This window comes from Peromyscus californicus, unplaced genomic scaffold (genome assembly GCF_007827085.1).
Source record: "Peromyscus californicus insignis strain IS unplaced genomic scaffold, ASM782708v3 Scaffold_3__1_contigs__length_106647218, whole genome shotgun sequence".
Classification (NCBI taxonomy): Eukaryota; Metazoa; Chordata; class Mammalia; order Rodentia; family Cricetidae; genus Peromyscus; species Peromyscus californicus.
The window spans coordinates 14,021,762-14,035,068 of NW_026294551.1; the positions used below are offsets into that span (position 1 = coordinate 14,021,762).

The 13,307-nt window shown below is 41.0% G+C and overlaps 1 protein-coding gene across 8 annotated transcripts in view; it reads right to left on the bottom strand.

Annotated features, from left to right (window-relative positions):
• Cep112 (centrosomal protein 112) overlaps positions 1-13,307 on the bottom strand; it is a 494,900-nt gene that overhangs the window by 312,881 nt on the left and 168,712 nt on the right. The window lies entirely within an intron of this gene.

Sequence of the window (13,307 nt, forward strand, 5' to 3'; positions counted from 1 at the left end):
GGTGTTGCAAGAGTCTTTAACAAGGGATGCAGCCTCCCTCCAAAGCAATGGTTTCAGGGTCTGTGAACTCACTTAGATATGATACCTAGATGAAAGACCATAATTTTCCACTTTAGTGGGAGACTAAAGTATGTTCACCAACTCTGGACTTTGCCCTCATGCTTTGCAAGTCAATTACTCCTCTCATTGGCTCTGTCTCTACTTTCCCCTGGAATACCACGTTCTGTCCATTTTCACTAGAGCCCTCTGTGGGAAAAAGATCTTTTTTGCAGGCTTGTCTGATCACCATGACAGTAATCATTTTTGTCTTGCATCTGACACTGAGTGTCCCTTGTGTTGCATGCCATTGTTAATCCCTGCCATGCTGCTGGAAGCAGGGAGCCCAATTCCAATGCAACCTGTCCTGTATTTTGCCCCTGGAACACAGAAGAAGGCAAAACAGAGAGAGCTGCTTAATGGTATCAGTGCCCCTGCAAAGAGTGAGGCCCTCTAGTGCTCCCACTAGATCTCATCAAGGCCCTCTCCTGGGGCAGGTTTTCTGGGCTAAGGTGTTGATTCTTGCTCAGTGTTTTGCAAGGCAGTCCAGTACCTCCATCATAGGTGTGACTGGAAGAGTAGTAAAGCTCACTACTAAAAGTACTGGAAACTACTCTAAATGACCCCATTAAAAATGAGGTTATAGTGTGTGTGTGTGTGTGTGTGTGTGTGTGTGTGTGTGTGTGTGTGTGTGTGTGTGTAGTTGTTGTTGTTGTAGTGGTGGTGATGGTGGTGGTAACTGGAATGAAATCAGAACTTTGGAATGCAGCCCAGACACGTACATTTTTATACAATAATCCTTTGAAAAAGACAGGAAAGGAAACAACAGGACACATAACAGTCCATAAAATTTTAGAATTTGAAAAAGGGTGGGACCAAAAATGGTCTTGGCATATCAAAAGTACAAAGAGCCTTCAGGAAAAGAAGGCTTAGAGAATGCCTTTAAAAGCAGCAGAATCGGTCATGCTGTCCAAGTCTGGGAAAACTTGAGGAATTGCTGGGGTCTGAGCAGGGATAAGGTGACTACTGGAAAAGGTTCAGAGTTTGAATAAGGAAGTAACATGACTCCTAACGGATGGCCTGGCTCATCACATGACCAGTCACACCCTCACCCCGGCACTCTCGAAAGAGAGAATGAGAAAGGTAACAGGTGCAATTGAGGAGAAAATTGATGGTTTGTGTATTCTATCTGTCCTCAACACCCAGGTGCCCTTCTAAGGCATGGTATCTAGATCTTGGATGTAAGTGGTATATTAGAGGATACACTCTGTGCAAATGTCCAGAAAGGAATTCTAGTGAGAGCTGGACTCAGGGGAGACCAGACTCTTGTCTCATACCTTATGGGGACATCTATCCAACCAGAAGCCTGTACATATCCAAACTGCTTCCAGTAAGCTATGGAGGTTCTAAGAGAAAGACACCAAAGATCAGTAAACATGAGGAAAGTTTCTAAAGAGAAAGACAGGAACCCAGATGCTCACTGGTGTATATACAACCCTTTAAATGGAGAGACACTTAGGAAGTGCTTGACAGATGGGTAGATGGATACATCTTCAGACATTAGTTAACCTCAGGAGAATTCAGCAATGTCCTGTGTGTATGTGACTCCTCTGCACTCTTGCAGAGGAGTCAGGAGCCCTTTGTTCTACTGCTGCACTCGTGTGTGTGTGTGTGTGTGTGTGTGTGTGTGTGTGTGTGTGTGTGTGTGTGTGTGTGTTGGGGGTAGATGTTAAGTCGCAGCTCCATCATTTTCTAATCTATATGGTGCTGGGCAGATTATCAAAACTCTGTTCCTCACTTGTAAAATGGGAGTTCATAATGATGTTGTTTTATGGAATGAGAAAGCACCCTTAGAAATTCCATGTATACCAACAACTGTTTCAAATCTCATAGAACATTTTAAAGGAAAAGTTGAAGAAACTCTAGGAGAAATCAAAAGACAGAGATATGGGAAATAGAAACAGTGGAAAAAGGTAACAGAGCAGAGAGAGGCAGGTAGATGGACAAGCGACCACAGTGCTGGCTGAAGCCTGTTCCGAGAAGTGAGGGTCTGTGTGGTTGACAGGGAAGAGGCCCTGTGGAGGGCATGCCACTGAGAAAGTGAGGGTCCCAAGCCCTCCCAGAGGGCAGAAGAGGGTCACGTCCAGAGGACTAAAAACTGAGTGGCAGGGGATAATCACGTTCTAAGCAATGTGGACTCATTCTGGGAGAGCTACCCTAGTTCCGGGAGAGAAAACTGTTTGATTTAGATATATTTGTCACTTCAAAAGATTGCTCTTGTGTGTTCAGCCAAGTAGGGGCTCAACTCTTCTTAGTGGTCTGAACTTTTCCCATCTGCCTTTGTCTGCGAGCACCTATCTTTCTTTTTAAACTAAGGGAAAAGAGTGTTCAATTTACCACCTCCTTCCCTCCCTCCTCCCCCAGTTCCCGGTCCCATTTGTCTCCCTTTCCCGTCCTGCTTCTTCACTCTCCCCCTCCTTTACCTTTGAGCCGTCACACTGCTATGTCTATTTCTGTCACTCCCTTTCCTTTTTCCTTCTATCCACAGAAGTCTTATGTTTGTCTAATAACTGGCGTGTGTGCATGGGCCAGAGGGTAACTTGAAGGGGTCTGTTCTCTCCTTCTACCATCTGGGTCCTGGGGATTGAACTCAGGGAGCTAGCCTTGGTGGCAACTGTTGAGCTAGCTCAACAACTCTGTCTACATTTTTTTAAATGACAAATTAAAGCAGTTCAACCATTGTGGGTTCTATCAAAAATTGATCATCACACTAATAGTTCAAAGAATAGTTTGCTTTAAGACATCAGTCATTAAAGACAGGGGTTTTTCTATAGGGCCTACCAGACAACATTTCAAAACCATGTCTTGGTCATGAAATTTAGTATTACTTTTATACTCTTGGTAAGGCACGATATAAAGATTCACACTAAGAAACAGAATCCTTATTCCTTCCATTATTGAGACATAGACCTAACATCATCATCTAGTTATATCTCTGAGTAATTTGTATGTGCAAATTCCACAATAGAAATGTAAAAATAAGCTACTGTATTCTCTAGAATTCTAGATATCCAGCTCAAGTAGGATAAAATTTACTGTAACACTGGCATAATTTCCCTAGACCGATCTTATATCCTTACAAAAGGTGTTGGATCCTTTAAAAATCATTATATGATATAAAATGTGCTACTCTATTACATAAGGAAATGACTTCCTTGAAGGTGTCCTTCCTTCTGGACATATACAACCCTCTCTGTGTCTTTTGGAGTCCTAGTAAAAATATATTGTAGTACAAATATGACAGTATGGTATAACTTTGTGACTAACTGTTACAAAACTTCCTCCCAGGGAAACTAAGGGATGTCTGTACCATCTCCTCTAGTCCCAACAACAACCTGGGAAACAAGTCCATCCAAGTTCATGCTGAAGAATCAGTGAGTTTACTGGTCACCTTATAAGATCCTTATAAGGGTTACTTACCACTATGTGGTTACTCCTCCCCCAAGAGGCTTTATACACACAGGTATGAGGGTTCTGCAAAACTGTACATGGCTGGGGCTCCCCTCCCTTAGTCTTTTCTGGCCTATATACTCTACCCTCTCCCAGAGGACTCGGCAATGAAGGCAGAGTTGCAGGCAACAGGTAGCAGGAAGCAGCAGGATAGTCAGATGAGGGTTTGTGGCCCTCTCCATCCTTCAGTGAGGGGGTGTAAATAGTCAACAAGCCCAGCTTAGAAATCCTTTTGCATGTTGGGCCAGGCTGAACTCTCCAAGACAGCAGTTGTTTGGTTTTGAGGATGCTCATGCACAACACCTAAATCTTAATAAAAATAGGCACAAAAGTATTTGTTTTCTAATTAAAAGGCTTGCAAACATGAGGACCTAGGTTCAACATCCAACACCCACTAAAAAAGCTGGGCACAGTGACACACTTAGAACCCCAGCTCTGGGGAGGCAGTGACAAGTGATTGCTGGAGCTCAGTGGCCAGCCAGAAGGGCCAAACCAGCAAGTTCCAGGCCAGTGAGAGACTTTGAGGGCTATGCATGAGGCTGATCTTTTTCACATGCATAAAGTGTATGGTAACCTCCACCTACATGAAGTTTTACCACCCCAGCCACCCCTACATGCAAAATAGCAAAAGGAAGCCAGTATAGCAAGAGTAGAAACATAGCCTATCTGGATGGCCTTCAGGCTCCAAGATTCAATGTTTCCTACAAGAAAAAGAACCATCCATGAAATCTGCTGAACCATAGTTCAATTTAGCTATGCAAGTTCTATTTAAAAATATAATACTGCTGTTGTAACTGTTACTGGAGATGGTATAGGGCTTGGCAGCATATACAACTTCTGCACTCTTTTCCTCTCAGTCAATTATCAATACCAAGGACAAGTACCTCCTGAAGGTCCTGCCACTCAAGATGCACTGAGAGCCAGAGGCAAGACAGTGATTATGAAGCAGAGCATTGAAAATTTCTCTCATACTTAACACTTAATCATCCCCCCTCTCTGCTCCCTAGTGCTAATGATTGAAGTCAGGGCATCATGCATGGCATCTAAGCAGCAAGTATCTACAACTGAGCCCCACCCTAGCTCTTCACTGAACACTTCAAAATATTTGCAGGCCGGGGGTAATGATCAGCAAATATTACCCTGCACTATTAAAGCATGCTGAAAAATAGCTATTATTTCTCTATGTCAGATCTCAGTAGAAATTCAGGAAGGATTTTCTGTTTCAATGATGCTTAACTCAAGTGGAATGATCAACAAAATTAGTTAAGAATTCACCTTTCTAGGTGGAGTTCAATTTTGGGATGGGAACCATGTCTTAACTTTATATTCCCGTTAACTTTATTTAAGTCTGTCTCTCTGAAGCAATTCAGTTCTAGATGAAGTGTGGATTGGCTTAATCAAACATATCACTGTTTTGGAAGAATATTAACTAGGATAACTATCCAAGTATGTCAGCCAGTCTGGAATTGAGAAAAACAAGACTGGTCAAAGTTTAGAAACTCTTCCTTCACCTGCAATGCTTCCTAATTCCTCATCATTTTAAATATCGGAATAATGTGGGATCCAAGAAGAAACAGAAAATGAAATCAGGGTTAGTAGAGTGTTTGTGCAAGCATGAGGACCTGAGTTCCATTCATATAACATTTAAACAAAAGCCAGGACAGTGTCACATGACTGTAATCCTAGTGCTGGAGTGGAGGACAAAAGACAGGTGGAGCCACAATGTCCACTGGCCAGTCAAGCAGGACTAATAGGGGAGCGTCAAGTAAGTGAGAAACCCTGTAATAAAGAAGGAACAGCACCTGAGATTGACTTCTGACCTACACATGCATGCATGTGCACATAACACACACACACACACACACACACACACACACACACACACACACACACACAGTAGTCAGAAGAAGTCTACTTCACTTTTCTCAGCATCAAACTGATTTGTCCACTCTGGGATCCATGCCCATACAGAGTTTGAATGGCTAGGTAGTTTTTCGGCTGCCCAAGCTGAGTCCTCACCACTCACTGGGTCTGTCCACTCTCTTGTAAAATAAAGATGTTGCTCTCACAAGTGCCCCATCACTCTCTGCACATCAATTTTTAATTCTTTTGAATATTCTCACTTATAAATATGTCTAGAATCTATTTCATTGTTAAAATCTTTCCGTTGACCCCAGAAGACCTATAGCTATCACCTCATTTCTCTGTTCTACGTTCAGTCCTCAAAAGGACTGCTCATAGCCTATTCTCTCTCCACCCATACTATCTAGGCTTTGTTCTCACATTCTACTAGAACTGGACCAGTTGGCTAAAGATCTGCTTGCCAAATTCAACAGGTCTTGGTTTCCACCTAATGCCCCCTCTTGGCAAGGCCTGAAACAAAAGGCAACTCACTTCCCCTTCCTTGAGGAAACACTTGTGAGAGCCTCATGCACAATTATACTCTAATTCTCGTATTAACCTCACTGGCTGTCCCTTCTTAGGCTCTTCTGTTGCTGTGCCTACCTCTTTCCCATCTCTAATGTTGTCATGACCTTGGGTTCAGTCTTGGGACTTCCTGTCTATGTACTCTTATTTCAGTGTCTGTCACAACCACTCATTTAGTTGCTCAGTGGGAAAAAATCTAGTCACATCTAAGTTCCATTCCATAAGCACTGACAAATCCTGATGTCAAACAGACCCCCAGTATGACTACTTGTCATTGCCCCACCACTTGGTCCCAGGTATGGTGGTTGTGTTGGCTAGTTTCTATGTTAACTTATTTCAGGCTAGAATCATTTGGGAAGAAACAATCATTAAGAAAATGTCCTTACCAGATTGGCCTGTGGAGGATTTTCTTTGTTATCGATTGATGTGGAAGGGCCCAGTCCATCGTGGGTGGTGCTACCCCTGAATAGGAAATCTTGGGTTCTATAAGAGAGCAGGCTGAACAAGCCATGAGAAGCCAGTAAGCAGCACATTTCCCCCATGGCCTCTGCATCAGCTCCTGCCTCCAGATTCCTGTCCTGTTTGAGTTTTTGCCTTGACTTCCCTTAGTGATGGACTGTAGTGTGGAATTATAAGCTGAAATAAACCCTGTCCTCCCCAGGTTGTTTTTGGTCACAGTATTTTATCACAGCAGTAGAAACCCTAAGACAGTGGTCTTTTGCCAGACTACTGATACCATTTCCAAATGCACTTCTCTCCTGCCTCCACTACAGTAGCCACAGAAATATTTGAAAAGCTTAGAAGGCAGATCTTTGTAGTCAGAAGGTTTCTCTGGTCCCTTCTGGCCCATGGTCCCACAGCCTCTTATAAAATGATTACTCAGAGGCTTATATTAATTACCAATTGCATGGCATATGGAAGTCTTCTTGCTAGCTAGCTCTTATATCTTAACCCATTTCTATTAATCTATGTTTTGCCACATGTTCCCTAGCTTACCAGTCTGCTGGCATGCTGTTCCTTGGGCAGCAGGCTGGTGTCTCTTCCCTTCTGCCTTTCTTCTTCCTGTCTGTCTGCTTGTATTTATTGCCTGCCTCTAAGCTGCCTTGCCATAGGCCAATACAGCTTTATTTATCAACCAGTCAGAGCAAGACATATTCACAGCATACAGAAATACATCTCACAGCAGATCTTGCTCAAATGCTCCCATGGCTTCTCATCACACTCCAAATGTAATCCAAACTTCCCATAGTCTGTAGTATCATTGGATAGGATTTCCCCTCTCTGACTTCATTCCTGCCAACTCTCCCCCAGCTCATTCCACTCCAGCTGAAGACCAATCTATCCCAGTCTCAGGAAGGCTCTTGTGACTGCCTGGAATACAATTCCCTCACCTTGAGCTGTGGAATGGGTTCTTCCTTCACTTCCTTCAGGTACTTCATTAGAGTCCTCTGTTGACAACCTATCTAAAAATAACTCTATTTAAAACACCCTCCACTCACAATCAGAATAGCCAGCTTTATGGATCTTGAAAACAATGGCCACTGCCTCATCTTAACTCACATTGAATTTTCAAAGAAAGAAATTCTTATTGCCATATCCTGAGTCTTTGGAACAATGATTCATGCAAAGTATTTGTTCTATAAACATGAATTAATAATGAGAACAAATTGAATCCTGTTCATATTTTAATCCAACAAGACAATAAAAAGAGTGAGTTAACCATATTACTATCCAGGAAGAAATGTTAAATGAGTTACCTCTAAAACGAAACGGTAACATTCCATAGTCTGGTCACTGCCTTCACCTTTGCCCTCTTAATTCCCATTCTTCTTTACTATTCTTCAATCTAGGTGGGAAAAACCTCAGCCACTCCCCTATCCTTTAACAACACACACAAGTAAAAGGAAGACAGAATGTGTTGCCTTTCACCAGGCCTGTGTCTCACACCCAAATACTTGGCCTGTCCTCACGACCAATGCCTGTAGCCTCACTACTAGGATCTCTGATTTTGACAACTTAATGACTAGGAACAGAGTTCATATCCCAGAGCCTGTAGGAACAATATGTGCCAGAGGAAAACTATTTGTTATAATTTGTATGTCTGAGGATGTAGTTGAGCGGTGGTGACCTTGCCTAACATACATGAAGCCCTGGGTTTCATACCAGCACTGGAAATAAAAAACAAAACAAATAAAAATTCAAAAGAAAAAGCTAAACGAAACATTTTTTTTCAAAAAGCACAAAGTGAACAGAATACAAAGAGTAAAAGGGCAACACACTGTACAGGATGTACAATAAATTATACACATCTAGAAGTTACAAGTTATATGAAATTACCGTTTGAAAGATTTTAGGGAGACTCACAAATCCTTGGTGACTAACCACATCTAGGACCTCAATAATGAAGAAACATTTTCTCCTAATAATTTTTAGCCAGCTCGTTCTGGCAACCACCACAGTAACGCAGCAATCCCATTTAAACTGGCTCTTCCGCCCGTATAATTGTCTAGTCTCAATAAACACACTTGCCCTGCTCACAAAGACACACTTGAGTTGTAAGAAGCCTCATGGGTAGTTAATACAAGAACATCCATGCCACCCCTTCCCTCTCTAGTTACAGCAGGGCCCCTGTCCCTCTGCTCCCACCAGAAACTCAATCTGTGATGAGGCCCTACCCACATGTCTATACTTTCTATGACCCAGGCCACTGAATGAATGAAAATCTCTGCCCCCGACTCTCCTTCCTGTCTTCTATTCAGTGTAGAATAAACAGTCTTCTTCAGTGTCTCACTGGTCCGAGCTGAAAACTTCCCATGTGTGGATCTTGCAGAACAGCCAGTTTGTCTCTGGCACTCTATGTGTTGCCGAGAGGCTTTGTTTCAAATCATTCAAATCATGGCCTTGTTAGAGGATGGCCCCCATGTTGGTTTTTCACAATCACTGACAATACACACTTATTCTTTCTTAAAATTGTGACCACTTGTTTATCTGCTGAATAACATTTCTCTTTAAAGGCTTTGTAGTGTAAAGGGAAGATATAAAATAGAAGATTAAAGAGAGATAAGATAGAATTGCCAAAAACACATTTCCATGGTTCAGGAAATCCTAGCATGCCTCGCTGGCTGTTTGTTTCTGACATGAATGAAGTCTGTGAAAGGACAATTAGAATTGTCTTTCTGTTCCAATGGCTCATACAGGAAAGAAACAGGAAATCCTGATGGAAGCTTTGGCTTTACAGGATATTTGTGAGTATTTATCCTGTGTGTTTGAAGTTTCTCTTCCACATCTGTACACTCTGTGCCTGCATTTGGCCCAAGATGTTTGTTCTTTGCTTTTCTCACATAGTTACAGCTCCCAGCAAGATACTTTCTATATGGGGCTGGCTCAAAAGCCAAGCCTGGAGAAGGAAACTGAGGCTCAGAGGGCACAAGTCTCTCATTTCCTCTGAATGTCAGTTCCTTCATTATAAAATGTAAGGACTAACTGGGGAAGTGCTTCTGGAACTTTGCCACCAAAGAATCTCCCAGCAGTGCAAATGACTCTCCCTGGACCTGAGGCCACAGCCCTAAGCAGACTGCAAACTGGAAGCTTCTTTGAAATGTCAAATTTCATGTTAAAAATTTGTGAAGACTTTGTATTTTACAAAGCAGGAACGCCTATGTTTGTTTTAATATGGATATTACCACAATAGTAAAGCCATATGATTCCTGTTAAAATAATCATGTGAATCAAACACTCCAGGAAGAACATAAGGAACCTCCCACAACCCTATTTGTTAACCACCCAGTGGGGGGGTTACTCTGCCCCAGTGAGAGAAGGATGGGCTCTGGTGGAAATGCTATAATCACAGTGTCTAAATGTTTGCCTTTGGAGAAAAGGAAGACAAAATAGTAGAAAGTGTGCCACACTTTGATTGGTAACTGAGAAAGTAGGTGGAAGTGTTACATGAGAAAATGTGGTGTGGCAGATATGTAAGGAAAGAGTCCGCCATGGCACAAGTGTACACCTCCCAGGGAGAACCCGAGACCAGATGAGCAGAAAATCATAGAATGTTCAATATGGAAGGGACCTTCACAATACGTTTAGCCCCAAATGCACAACATATCCTCACAATCCTCCCAACAGATACTTGAACATGCTCGACACTGGGAAACACACTTCCTCATAGACTTATAGTTCTCCAATCGAGAGTCACCCTGAAATAATTCCAACTGCATTTGGGTTCCATTTCTGCTCCTGGAAACTCTACAGCAGTGTGTTTAGAGTGGTGGTCATGAGAAGCTCAGGTTTTAGTTTTGTTTTTATTTTTTTTGTTTTTTTTTTTTTTGGTTTTTCGAGACAGGGTTTCTCTGTGTAGCTTTGCGCCTTTCCTGGAACTCACTTGGTAGTCCAGGCTGGCCTCGAACTCACAGAGATCCGCCTGGCTCTGCCTCCCGAGTGCTGGGATTAAAGGCGTGCGCCACCACCGCCCGGCTAGGTTTTAGTTTTGATCTGTCATCTACTCAGTGTGTAACGACAGCTAAAGTGATACAACTGGACATGTCATGCCTTCTATACCTAGAAGATGGCGAAATGAATAGGGATGCCTGCCTCAGCAGAGCACTGTGAAGATGGCATGTAGACGAACATGAAGACAGAACATGTGGAGAGCAGTGCTTGGCCCAAAGGAGGTTCTGAGAGCTGTAGCCTCCAGGAAAAATGGAAGATACTCAATTCTCTTTAGTTTTGTCTTTTCTTAGTGAGATAATTTATTACTTTAAATGTTCTCTCTGACATAATTCCAGACCTTGCTATATTCTATGTTGAAGTTTGTCAGTATCCTACATACATATGGCCTGAATTTTTACTGCTTATGTGACAAAGCTATAGACTAGGGTCATAGCTATTTAAACATCCTGGTCTACTGTCTTGTGGTCCTGCTCACTGTGCTCCCCTGGACTGATTCTTTCTGTCATCTTTACCCTCACTTATCCTCAAAATTTTGCAGCTAATATTCTAAACCAAAGCAGCATTTTATGTTTAATCCCAGTAAATAATCTACTTAATTTCAGCCTTTTGAAACATCAGAAAATTGAGGGCTTTTATCCTACATATTAACTCCCTGTCTGAATTCTTAACTTCAGGAAGCTTGATTCTAAATCACCACTAGTGACTAAAAGACACTTAACTGTCTCAGTTCAGGTTGACATAAGTCATTTAAAGATGGCTCTGTAAGCTGTCACTTAACCGAGAAGTTTCTCATAGTGCCTTCGGGGTGGGCCTTGTCACACAGCTCATGAAAAGTAGACAGGCTACCTCTACTCCTTTTCCCTAAGTATCCCCCGGGATACCTGGGTCAAAGAAGGAAAAAACTTGGTTTTGTTGGGTTAGTTTTGGGCATGCTTATGCTGACATGTACAGTCACTCACATGCTTATCATTTCTCAAGATTTATCACAGTAAAAACCTGGAATTTGTGAACTGGCTTCTGGAGAATATTGCTCTAGCCAATAAAATTTTCTGCTAAGAAAATATTTTAAAGTTTTTAATGTTATCACATTGACAAATATCTTCCTAAAATTTAGGTTGCATATTCCCCCTACATCTTTCCATCACCCTTCAATCTGAGGTTCCATCCTTAAAATAATATTGTATACTCCAATTTCAGTGCTATTTTCCCAAGCAGCCTCTCTTACAGCATTAGGATTATGGAAAATATCCTCCATTGCTCAGTAGGCCAAGCATATTCCAGAAGAAACACACATTACTAAGTTGGTATGTCTCCAAATGACTTTTAGATGCTATTGCATAATAATCAGAAATTGGCTACGCTATTCTTCTATTATGCAATTTTTCTTTTAAAAATCTGATTTAAAAAATAATTCCTTTGTACTGAATCTTACAGTTGGAAAATACCATGTTACCCAGATTTTGGTGCCATTGAAAACAACCCACTAATGCTCTATCTTCTATATTCAGGTTTTCAGACTTATTTTTACAATGTATATATGCATGCATGTGTGCATGTGCATGTGTGATTTGAATTTATTTTCTATTTTATTAATATACATTTATCACTTAAAATGCAATATAATATAAATGTTCTGTATTTTTCTACAGTTTCTTGGCATTAATAGTTTTAATGTTTTAAGTATCTAGGTAATGCACATGCTGATTTGCTAATTTCAAGTAAAATGGGCTACAGGTTACCTCTACTCCCTTTCCCTAAGTACCCCTGGGATACCTGGGTCAAACAGGGAAAGAACTTGGTTTAGTTGGGTTAGTTTTGGGCATGCTTATGCTGACATGTACAGTCACTCATGTGCTTATCATTTCTCAATTGCTCTAGCATGATGTGAAAGTCTACATTCATTATACCCCTAACCTACAAGTCTGTGTTCATGCCGTATAAATGTGTAGTCTTTCAAAAATTTTTTGCTGAATTTATATATCTAACTGCATGATATGAATAAGTATTCTTTAATTTTAGACAAATGAGATAATCTACAAGGTGTTCTAAAATGTAATTTATTCTTACCAATATAGCTTATAAGTCTGCATGTTTTGACATAGTATTGCATCAGATAGATTTAGTGTGATTTATTTTATTTGCAACTTTCTATTACTCCAAATAATCTACATACACACACACACACACACACACACACACACACACACACACACACACACACACATACACACACACACACACCTTTTGTACACATGTGTAGGTACTTCATAGGGAGGTCTGCCTCCCCCTCTCTTCCATTTGGTTCAGTCCACTTGTTTCACTGCTCCTACTACTCTAATACACAGTTTAGCTTGGGACACTGAACAGGTCATTTCACAACTAGAATTAATAATATAGAAATATAAGAGACAGTTTTTCAATAAAGAACAGATTTAAGGTCCAAAATGATATGCTAGATTCTAGAGAAATAACAAAAAATGATGTGGGCTAAAAAGACACAATGTCTAATAAAAAAAAGCCTTGAACACAGGTTAGATCTCACAGGGTGGGCATGAGATGCCTGTTCAGAACAAAGCAGGACTGTCAGATTCTAAACAAGAAAAAGTATTTCATTCTCTTTTTAACTATATATGATTATACCATCCCTATGGAAGTAACTCAGGCAATTATTTTCACTAATATATTAAGATTAAAACAACAACCCTCAGGACACATCCCAGATCAGACCTGCTTTTTACTGAATTCAAGCAAACCACTAATTGCTATCAATTAGGAGAGGAAATAAAATCCAATGATCATAAGGGATTAATTAGTTTTGATGTAATACCTGCTTAATGGAGCTTAAAGTATAATTTTAAAATATTCTTATTTTAAGAATCCAAAGA